We start from the raw sequence: 11,969 nt of genomic DNA, 5'->3' as shown, positions 1-11,969 counted from the left end.
TTCCTTGCTTTGGTCTAGGCAACTTGACATGCATTTCCCAACTACTATTTGCAAGGGCAACTATTCACAGATGATGATTCAGGTTCAGCTAGACATTCCAAAGATTCACCGCAGATACACAAGACCCAAGATTAGAAAAGCTGTCACAGTTGTGATGAAAATATTGGTCTTGAAGGCTTCCAAGCTTCGTCAGATTTCCTTCCAAGTTGGAATGCGCCAAGCCAATGAGTCAACTTGTCTTTTTCCTCCCCCCCCCCGGTATCGACCTTGAGGGCCATCTACGAAAGAACCAAGCTTCTGATTGATGGCCCTCCAGATGCACATCTGCTCTTGACCTCGTTTTGGGTTTCTGGACGGGGTGGTGGACTACCATCTTCCTGTGCCCCTGTTCCCCAAGCAGCTTTACTCAAAGCATCTGAGCATTATCTAGAATGGAACTGATGGCCAACGGTGTAGCTGGCGAAAACCAGCTACATAGTCCCCGTTAGCATGTTTTCCCTATATTTCTCCTCTTCTTCTTTTGCCATGTCCATCATCGGACGTTGGCGATCCTATTTTTATCAACAGCCGCACGAAAAAAGGGCTGTTGAGTTTTGTCCAAACCGGTCCCTTAGATTTTGAAGCCATGATCTTCTTCTTCTGCCTGGATCTTGTTTGCCTTCCATCTTTCCCTTGGAGCATTAAGTGAAGGATGCCGTATTTTTCCGGGTATCGCATCACATGTCCAAAATATTCTAACTTTCGCTTTTTTATGGTTTTGATGATTTCCCTTGGCTTTCCCAGGTGGCTTATCACCACCTCATTTCTGATTTTGTCAACCCAGTTTATATGTAACAGCCGCCTGTCAATCCACATTTCAAATGCTTCTCGTCTCTTCAAGTGGCTTTCCGTCAGAGACCATATAACAGGGGCCCACAACCACCTGGGCTGCAGCCCATTGCTGGGCCTCGAGTCGCTTGGAAACCAGGCTGCAGAAGTGGCAGGCGGGCGCAGGCATACATCCCCACTGGCATTAGTGGGCGAGCGCATGTGCTCCATTTGCATGCAGGGTGGCAGAGGTGGTATTCGGCAGGTTCTGACCAGTTCTGGAGAACCGGTAGTGGAAATTTTGAGTAGAACCGGTAAATACCACCTCTGGCTGGCCCCGCCCCCATCTATTCTCTGCCTTCCGAGTCCCAGCTGATCGGGAGGAAATGGGGATTTTGCAGTAATCTTCCCCCTGGAGTGGGGAGGGAATGGGGGTTTTACAGTATCCTTCCCCTGCCACGCCCACCAAGCCATGCCACGCCCACAGAACCGGTAGTAAAAAAAATTTGAATCCCACCACTGCATGGTGGATGTGAATGCCCACCACTCGTGTAAATGGAGCTGCATACATGCCTGCCTGCCACGCACACGGACCCATCCCCTCTACCCCACCCACCCACCCCCGCCAATTGGCAAAGGTGGATAGGTTGGGGAACTCTTTTGTCATAAGGGATCCGTTTCTAAAAGCGGAGTTCAACACAAGAGGCTGGCCCACGTCACGCTTAGTTTTTCATCTGTATTCGTAGTATTTGGCTTTAATGTTAAGTCTTTTCTGTTTGTGGAATGGGTACAGGCAGTCCTCGACTTACAACAGTTCGTTTAGTGACCGTTCAAAGTTACGACGGCACTGACAAAAATGTAACTTGCGGCTATTTTTCCTAGTTACGACCTTTCCGACATCGCCATGACCGTGTGATCAAAATCCAGATGCTTTCATATTTAGGATGGTCACAGCGTCCCAGGTTCATGTGATTCCCCTTTTGCGGCCTTCTGGCAAGCAAAGTCCAATGGGGGGAAAGCCAGATTCACTTAGCAACCAGGTGACTAGCTAATCGACGGCAGCGATTCGCTTAACAACGGCGGCATGGGAAGGTGGTAAAATGGGGCAAAACTCATTTAGCAAATGTCTCACTTAAGAGATTTAAGGGCTCAACTGCGGCCGTAAGTCGAGGACTGGTACATGTCAAATAGGTGAATCCTTCATCCAGAATTGATACCCCTAGATAACAGTGAAGGCATAGGACAGCGATGGCTAATCTTTTTGCCGTCGTGTACCAAAAGCATGGGGAGCGTGGGGGGGTCGCGGCCACACATGCCCACACCCATAATTCAGTGTGCCCTGCCCCCCACCCCTGCACTACTACTGCTTTTGGCACACGATGGCACGGTGGGCCCAGTAAGCCCATTTTTCTCCCTCCCCAGGCTCCAGAGCCTTTCTAGGAGCCTGGGAAGGGCAAAAATAGCCTTCCCCACCCCCACCCTCCGGAGGTTGGAAATAGCCAGTTTCCCGACTTCTGGTGGCCCCGGAAGGGCCAAAAATCAGCTGGCCGGCACGCACATGCGCTCGCGTGCTCACCGATATGGCTCCGTGTGCCACCTGTGGCTATTTTTCAGGCCGTTTTCAGGCTGTTTTTCAGGCCATTTTTGGCTATTTTTCAGGCTGTTTTTGAGGCCGTTTTTCGGGCCATTTTGGGGGCAAAAAACAACCCGAAAATGTCCTGAAAACAGCCTGAAAAATGTCCTGGTTTGGGCTGTTTTTGGGGCCCTTTTCAGGCCATCTTCTGGCGCTCCAGTGCCCACGAACACCAGCTGGCCGGCGCTCATGCATGTGCCAGAAACCCAAAGACCAGCTGGCAACAGCACGCATGCCCACAGTGAGGGCTTTGCGTGCCAGCTCTGGCTCACGTGCCATAGGTTCGCCATCATGGTTATAGGGTTCTTCTGCTTGAGCTGGAGTTTGGACTAGAAGACCTCCAAAGTCCCTTCCAACTCTTTTTTTTTAATTTGATTTATATGCCACCCTTCTCCGGAGACTCAGGGTGGCTTACAATGTGCTCAGCAATAGCCTTCATACTTTTGTATATATTTATACAAAGTCAGCTTATTGCCCCCACAAACTGGGTCCTCAATTTACCTACCTTAGAAAGGATGGAAGGCTGAGTCAACCTTGAGCCTTGGCGAGATTCGAACCCTGCAGTAATTGCAGGCAGCTGGTCTTAATAACCAGCTTAATAACAGGGTGACTTAATGTTATAAACTGGATCTAGCCCAATAACTCAAAGACATAGCCCAATTCTTTTCAGTAGTTTTATTGTTGGTCTGTTGGTACTGGAGGTCACTGACCTTGTACCTTTCTCTTTCAGGTATACATCTGGAATCAACTGTGGAACATGTGGTTGGTCCTTTTGTACCCAGGAGGAGGGGTCAAGAGGTAAGGAGTGGTTACAGGGATTATGGGATATGTGGTTAGTTAACCCTTGAAGGACCGGGTGGTCAGGGAGAAGTAATAGTTAGGCATTTATCATGACAAAACCCCCTCTAAATGCCTAACTGGATACCAGGGGTAATGTATGCGCACATACAGGAAATACACAAGTACAGACATGAATTACAAGCAAACACGCATTTTTGACATTAGGTAAGCATGTTGTTTATGTGGTAGGGGTTTAGTGAGAATATCTGCTGTTTGCTCCTCTGTGTCACAGTGTACTGCTCTAATGAATCCTATCTCTGAAAACTGCCTGACGTGTTTGTATTTAATGTCAATGTGTCTAGAACGCTGACCTATGGCATCGGCCCTAGAGATCTCTATTGCTGCTTTGTTGTCTTCGTGGATAACTATTGGATATGAGGGTTCAGCCCAGATGTCGCAGAGCAGGTCATCGAACCATACTAAATTGTTTGCGGCCTTTGATAGGCAAACAAATTCTGCTTCCGTGGTTGATGTGGCCACCAGTTTTTGCTTTCCAGTGTACCAATGGATGGGGCAATTGTTGAGTAGTAGCACGTAGCCAGAGGTGCTTTTTCTGCATCCTATGTCCCCAGCCCAGTCAGCGTCAGCATAGCAGGTTAGCTTTGGTTTCTCGGATGTTTCTGGTTCTAGGCAGAGTAGGGCATCCGCGCTGAATTTTAAGTATCTGAGTAGTCTTTTGATGGCGTTCCAGTGTATTAACGTGGGCTTACTTACATGCCTGGACAGTAGATTGACGGCTAAGGCGATGTCGGGCCTGGTCCAGTTGGATATGTATAGCAGTGACCCTATCGTTGATCTATACAGTTTGTTGTCTGTGAAGGGTTCAGATTCCTCATACATGGTCTTCAGGAACTCAGGCTGCATGGGGGTCTCGCTGGGTTTTGCTTCGGACATGTTGCATTTGGACAGCAGCTCGATGATCTTTTCTCTCTGGGAGAGGCGGAAGCCCTTGTTGGTTTTTATCACTTGGACCCCTAGGTACCTGTCAATCTTCCCGAGTGACTTTAGGGAGAAGTGGCTACCCAGGTCGGTGGCGAACTTGTCACATCTGTCCTTGTGTTTGCTGATGTACAAGATGTCGTCCACGTAAACGAGCACACCCTCGAATGTGTTGTTTTCTCTCCTCGTAAAGAAACATTTGTCGGCTGAGGTGGCCTCGAAGCCCATGGATCTGAGGGCCTTGGCCAGGCAGTCATACCACCTTTTGCCTGACTGCTTGAGTCCGTACAGGCTTTTGTTCAGCAGCCAGGTTTGGTCCTCGCCTTTGTTGTATCCAGGCGGCGCCTTGACGTATATTTCTTTGTCCAACTCGGCGTGCAGGTACGCTGTTTGCACGTCGAACTGGAAGACCTCCAAGCCTAGGATGGTGGCTATCACCAGGGCGCTTTTGACGCTCTCCGCCCTGACGGTTGGCGAGTAGGTGTCTGTATAGTCTTCGGGGTATCTTTGGGCGAAACCCTGCGCGACTAATCTTGCCTTGTATAGGACCTTGTTGTCCTCTAATGTCTTGACCCTGAACACCCATTTGGTTCCTATTGGTTTTTTGTCCCCTGGAACTTGGGCAGGTGAGTATACCTGGAGGTTCCTTAGGCTTTCCATCTCCTTCTCCATGGCAGACATCCATTTTTCTCTTTCTTCCTGGGGGAGCCCGAGGGTGTCCTCATATGAGCTGGGCGTGAAATGGGTGTTGTGGATGGTCATAACGTAGTCCTCTAACTTCTTTGGTAGCTTGTTTCTGGTTCCTCTGATTGGCCTGCTGGGGGTTGGTTCGGTTTCCTGCATGTTGTCTGCCTCATTATCCGTTAGGTCATCTATCTTCAGTGAGGGGTGCCCTTCTTTCCAACCTTTGACGCTTGCCTTGCGATGGTTGGCTTTGTGCCCTGTGACCTCTCTGACCTCCCTTTCCCCTTGGTCATGCTCGAACGTGACCCTATTGGTTGGGATGTCATTGGAGTGTACCCTCGACCAGTTTGCGTTTTCGTGGAAACTGGCTGATCTGGAAACCACAAAACGGTTATTGTTGTCGACAAATCTGTAGCCCTTTGTGCCCGGTTCGTAACCCACGAACCTTAATCTTTTTGATAATTTTTCCCCCTTTCTTCTTAGCTGCCTGGGAATGTGGACATCAGCTGGGGCGCCGAATATGTGTAAGTGAGCAATGTTGGGCTTTCTGTTGTATAGCATCTCGTATGGTGTCTTATTGATAGAGCTCGACCACAGTCTATTCAGGGTGTAATTGGCGTAGTGTAATGCCTCTGACCAGAAATGCTGCCCCATCTCAGCATCCTCCAGGGCGCATCTCATCATGGTTTGCAACACCCCGTTTTTTCTCTCTGAGACTCCATTTTGGAAGGGGGAGAAAGGTGAAGAGGTGTAATGCGCTATGCCCTGCTCCCTCAGCCACCTTGTGAACTCTTTGGCCATGAACTCTGAGCCCCTATCGGTCATTATCTGCCTTATTCTCATGTTGTGTTGCATGTCTACTCTCCTGTGGAATTCTTTAAACCTTTGGAACACTTCATTTTTGTGTCTCAGGGAGTAGACATACCCGTACCTGGTGTAGTCATCTACAATCGTGAGGAAGAACCGCTTCCTATGTCCTACAGAGGGTTTCATTGGCCCTACCAAGTCCATATGCACCAATTGGAAGGGGTATTCCGTGGTTCGTTTGGATCCCCTGGGGATGGCCTTAACCTTGATCTTAGAACGCTTACAAACTGAACACTCCAAGTAGTTTTCGCAGTTCTTTACTTTGAGACCCTCGGTACATTCCGTCATTTTCTTTACAATGGGGAAGCTTATGTGTCCCAGTCTCCTGTGGAGGAGATGGGCGCAGTTATCATGCAGTGGCTTGCCGATAGATACGGACTTGCTTGTCTTCTCATGGCTACTTCCTGCCTCCTGCTGCACCCCCTCTGTTTCTGGATACTTATCTATCCTGTGGTTTGTGCTGGTATCAATGCCTTCTTCCTCTCTTGCATTGGGTGTGAAGTAGGGGAGTCCCTCGTGTATGGTTACCTTTCCTATCTCTTTCCCCTGCTTGATCAAGTGTGCCTTTCCATCTTTAAACTTTATTTCTATATTTGTGTCTCGTGTTAGCCTCGTGATGGCTAGCACATTGTGGGGAATCTCTGGTATGTACAGTACCTCCTTTAAGTCCCCTAGCTGTGTGATGTGTACGTTTCCTTTCCCCACTACTCTGACCTTGCTTTGGTTTGCCACCTTTATCTCTGAGTCTATTTTTGTGAGTGAGTCTAGCAGCTCTGGGTTACAGGTAGTGTGACTTGTGGCCCCTGAATCTAGAAGCCATGAGTTTCTCTCTATCTTGTGTTTGTCATCTGGGTCATCGTGCCTGATCCCGTACATGGAGCCAGAGCTACTCTCCCTGGAGTGGTCTCTGCGCTCGTGGTGTTTCTTGGGGTTGGGTGACCATCCTCGCCCCCTTTCCTTTGGGTACCTGCGTTCAGGTGACCTTCCCCCTCTACTGTCGTGCTGCCCCCTATCCCTATGGTTCCTGGGGCAATCCTTTTTTAAGTGGTTCCTCGATCCACAAGCATAACATTCTGAGGTATCCCTGGCCCTATCCTGGAAATCCACCCTCTTTGTGGGTCTGGGGTCCCCTTTGGCTAGTTGGCGTTCCCTCCTCAGGGTGTCCTCTGCAACAAGCTGACTGGTCAGTGAGCCTAGTGTGAGGTATTGCATGTTGAGGCTATTTAGTTGGGTCATGAATATGTCCCAGCTGCTATCAAGAGAGTTTATGATTATGCTTATCATGCTCTCTTCAGTGATGATTTCCCCCCTCTGCATGAGTTCTGTCCTTGCAGCATTCATCTTTAAGATGTGCTCACTCATGGGGACCCCTGCCTTATGCTTGGTGGAGTGGAACTCCCTGGATAGTCTAGTGGTGGTGGCTCTGCTTTGGCTATAAAACAGGTTACATAATTTTTGCATAATATCATAAACAGTTAGATTGTCCTCAATAGATGGATACATAGCGGATGGAATGGAGGTTAACATGATGCAAAATGCCCTGTGATGAATGCAGTCAATTTCCAGTGACCAGGGCTTTTGGGGAGGTTTGTTAGCTAGGAACAGTGCATTCTTTCTCATGAGAGCAACTCTTAATTGTTGGCTCCACTCTATAATATTACCCCCATCTAACTGCAGTTTTGGCAAATTGGCATAATTTGCCCCAGAAATGTTAGTAAGGTTACTTACTGGGGGGAGCTGTCCATGGTCCAAGTTGTGATTAAATTCACAATAAGGCTTTGGGATGTCTGTGGCCATTCTGTACTTGCTTGGATCTATGTAACTTGCTTCTCTTATTACAGGCAGGTACTGGGCATGCGCGAAGCTCATTCCGCGCTGGAGTCCATCGGGTGAGGTTCCTGTTGCTGGAGCTCCCAGGCCTAGGCCTAGGCCCGTCGGTGGGAGGCTGGACCCGCCTCCGGTGGGTCCGAAGATCCCTCCCTGAGGTGGACACCACTGCTGGATGGCCGGATCCCCGGCGAAGAAGGGCAGAAGGTGAGGGGGCGACGCGGTCGTAAGTCGAGGACTTTCGCGGGTCGGCGGCGCGGCAGCAGCGGAGGTCGTAGGTTGAGGACTTCCTGCTCCCGGCGGCTCGGCGGCAATGGCGGCGGCGGCGGCTGATCCTCCCTCGTGGTCGCTGGTCCCTGGTCGCGTGGACTGGCCTGATGGGTGTCGTGGCGTTGGTGAGTAGCCGGTCCTTCTCTTCTGCCTCGGGCCTCGCGTTGTCGGTGTAGCGGGTGGTGAGTTCGAGTCCTGCGGTTGACTTTTCCTGCAGGCGGGCGGTCTTTTGTGCCGGTTGCTGGTGCGCGCGGAGTTTTTTGTGGGCTGTGCCTCGGTTGCCTGGTCTCTGTTGGTTGTCCTGGCCTTCTTGTGCCCCCCGGGATTTTTCTTCGATTTATTGAGTGCCGCGGGAGGCTCGAAAGCAGAGCCTAGGGCAGCGGTGATGGTCTCGATTGCCTTTTGCAACTCGAGATCGGTGGGCGTTTTTCTTTTTGTTATTGCGATCTCTTCGTGGTCGCTTTCAGAGTTGGGCTCTTCGTAGTCACTTTCTGAGTCTCCCTCGTCTGTTTCGGGGTTCGGGCATTTTCGCGCCAAGGGATTCAAATCCTGGCTTCCCATTGGCTGGTGCTCGTCCCAAGATGGCCGCCGGGAAGGGGGCGCGGAGATGGATTCTGCCGGCTCAGGGTCATCGGGTTGGGGTGGCTTACCCTTTTTTGCTGGCTTTTCTTTCTCTGTGGTCTTTGGGGCCTCGATCGCTGCTTCTTGTTGCTCGAAGAGGCTTTGAAGGTCCGCGATGAGGTTTTCTTTGTTGCTGTTTCCCTCCATCAGTTTCAGGATGGAGAGTTTGAATTTATTCATTTTCTGTGCTGTTTCTTCTTCCGGGGCGATGATTTCCTTGGATGGCCCCTCTTCATCTGATTGTGAGTCCAGGCTGGAGTCCTGTTCGCTTCCAGCTTCTGTCTCCTCCATGGCTGTGGCTTCGGTTGCAAGCTTCTCAGCCATCTTCTTGGTAAGAGCTCTGGTCTGTGCTCTGTTTGCTTCTTCAGGATAGGTGTTGGGTTCAGTCATTGTCTGGAGTTATGGGCAACCGACCTCTGCTACCATTTTGTTATAAACTGGATCTAGCCCAATAACTCAAAGACATAGCCCAATTCTTTTCAGTAGTTTTATTGTTGGTCTGTTGGTACTGGAGGTCACTGACCTTGTACCTTTCTCTTTCAGGTATACATCTGGAATCAACTGTGGAACATGTGGTTGGTCCTTTTGTACCCAGGAGGAGGGGTCAAGAGGTAAGGAGTGGTTACAGGGATTATGGGATATGTGGTTAGTTAACCCTTGAAGGACCGGGTGGTCAGGGAGAAGTAATAGTTAGGCATTTATCATGACACTTAAACCCCTGTACTACCAAGGCTCTTGTTATTCTGTTTTCCGTATTTTCTTTAACTAGGCTGCAATTCCTTACTGGTGAGGCAATGGCATTTTGGACATGCTGAGAGATAAATTAACCAGCAAAAGGAAGACAAGATCTTCAAAGGAGACAGGAGGATGTCCAGGTGCCAGTAGAAAGTTGTTGGGGGTTTTTTTTGTCTTCAAACAGGCACCCTGGCACCTTCCCTCCTTCCTCACTTTAGCTGCAATTTGAATATTCGATTTAAAAAATATTTTATCATCATTTCCTCGCAGGAGAGTAATTTCCGGATTCTTTTTTTCTCTTACGCTCATCGGCTCCGAGAATCTTAATTGGAGAGCCCAACAATGCCATCCCAAAATAAAAAGAGCAGGATATGAGCGGAGCTGCGGGGGAGGAAAAGCCCCAACTCTGCAAAAAGTTAATTTGGTTTAATGCCTGCGCGATCCCAAGGCGGAGGGAAAAATGGAACAGAGTGTCCCAGATAAGGTGCTGCTGCCACGTTGCAGGTGAGCTTTTCGCCCTGCAACGTTTGGCTGTATGTGTTAAATGGAAGCGATAAGACGTGCAAAAGAATTTTTGACTAGCGATAGCAATAGCACTTCTACACCGCTTCACTCTTCTATAAAGAGTGTTTTAGAGCCTTCTCGAAGGAGTTTACAGAGTCGGCATCTTGTCCCCCAACAACCTGGGTCCTCGTTTTACCGACCTCGGAAGGATGGAAGGCTGAGTCAACCTTGAGCCAGTCAGGATCGAACTGCTGGCAGTGGGCAGAGTTTGCCTGCAGTGCTTCATTTAACCACTGCGCCACCACAGCTAATCAGCAAGAGCACTTACTTATATACGTCTTCACAGTGCTTTACAGCCCTCTGTAAGCGGTTTACAGTCAGCCTATTGGCCCCAACTATCTGGGTCCTCATTTTACCCACCTCGGAAGGATGAGAGGCTGAGTCAACCTTGAGCCGGTCAGGATCGAACTGCTGGCAGTGGGCAGTTAGCCTGAAATGCTGCATTCTAACCACTGTGCACTGTGGAAGGAAGGAAGGAAGGAAGGAAGGAAGGAAGGAAGGAAGGAAGGAAGGAAGGAAGGAAGGAAGGAAGGAAGGAAGGAAGGAAGGAAGGAAAGGACAGCAATCGCTTCATAATGCTTTTACAGCCTCTTTAAGCGGTTTACAGAGTCAGCCTCTTGCCCCCCAACAATCTGGGTCCTCATTTTACCCATCTCGGAAAGATGGGAGGCTGAATCAACCTTTAGCCAGTCAGGATTGAACTCCAGACTGTGGGCAAAGTCAGCCTCCAAAACCACACTAAAACCACTGCGCCACCAAGGCTCCTAATGCAACATCCAATCAACCACAGCAATAGCGCTTAGACTTATATACCGCTTCACAGTGCTTTCCAGCCCTCTCTAAGCGGTTTACAGAGTCAGCACATTGCCCCCCCCAACAATCTGGGTCCTCATTTTACCGACCTCAGAAGGATGGGAGGCCGAGTCAACCTTGAGCCAGTCAGGATCGAACTGCTGGCAGTGGGCAGTTTGCCTGCAATGCTTCGTTCTAACCACTGCGCCACTACAGCTAATCAACAAGAGCACTTCGACTAGGGTTATCAAACTCCCGGTCAGCAGGCCAGATGCATCATCTGCTGGCCACGCTTACACCCAATTTAGTGAAGGGGGGGAAACGTCCCGCTACGTCATGTGACATCACTATGACGACCTGTTTGACACCCCTGATTTAAGACTTATATACCGCTTCACAGGGCTTTAAAGCCCTCTGCAAGCAGTTTAAAAGAGTCGGCCTATTTCCCCCAATAATTTGGGTCCTTGCAAATGGCGACCACGTGGCCTCAGGATGCTGCAACCGGTTGTAAACACAGGCCCGCTGGTGAGCCCCTGAATCGCGATCATGCGATTATGGGGATTGCTGTGACAAGTTGTGTGAACCACCGGTCACAGGTCATTGTTTTTCCCAGTACCATTATAACTTTGAACAGTCGCTGAACAAACGGTCGTAAATCGAGGACTATCTCTAGCGGGCCCAACGCTGAAAGGAGCAATAGATGCGGCAATACAGGTAGTCCTTGTCTTACGACAGTTCATTTAGTGACCGTTCGAAGTTACAGCGGCACTGAAAAAAAGGGACAGTAACAGTAACAGAGTTGGAAGGGACCTTGGAGGTCATCTAGTCCAACCCCCTGCTCACGCAGACCTACACTAGGGATTTGAACCGCCAACCTTTCTGATCGGCAAGCTCAGTGTCTTAGCCACTGAGCCATCTAGTCAGGCTAGGGATTTATGACTGTTCTTCACACTTTATGACCGTCGCAGCATACCCAGGGTCACAGGATTTACACATTCAGACGCTTGGCAACTGGCTCACATTTATGACGCTTGCAGTGTCCCAGGGTTACGTGATCCTCCTTTTTGCGACCTTCCGACAAGCAAAGTCGGACGGGGAAGCCGATTCCACTGAATAACCGTGTTACTAACGTGGCAAGGAAAATTGTAAAAGGGGGACAAAACTCACTTAACAGATTTCTCACTTAGCAAGGTAAACTGTGGCCGGAAAGTCGAGGACTACCTGTAGATGGATGTAAAAAAAACAAAACAAAAAAACAGGAGGGATTTTCTTCAGCTGATCCCTGTATCTTTGCCTGGGTAGGATTCCTGGCCCTTCCCACTCAAAAGTATTTTACTCCTGTTCCAAAGAACTAAAAAAAAAAAATAAATCCAGAAAGGACATAGGCCCA

The sequence above is a fragment of the Pituophis catenifer genome, unplaced genomic scaffold, assembly GCF_029215685.1.
Source record: "Pituophis catenifer annectens isolate HBS135680 unplaced genomic scaffold, rPitCat1.0.hap2 SCAF_16, whole genome shotgun sequence".
In the NCBI taxonomy this organism is placed as follows: Eukaryota; Metazoa; Chordata; class Lepidosauria; order Squamata; family Colubridae; genus Pituophis; species Pituophis catenifer.
This window is presented reverse-complemented; position numbering follows the sequence as displayed.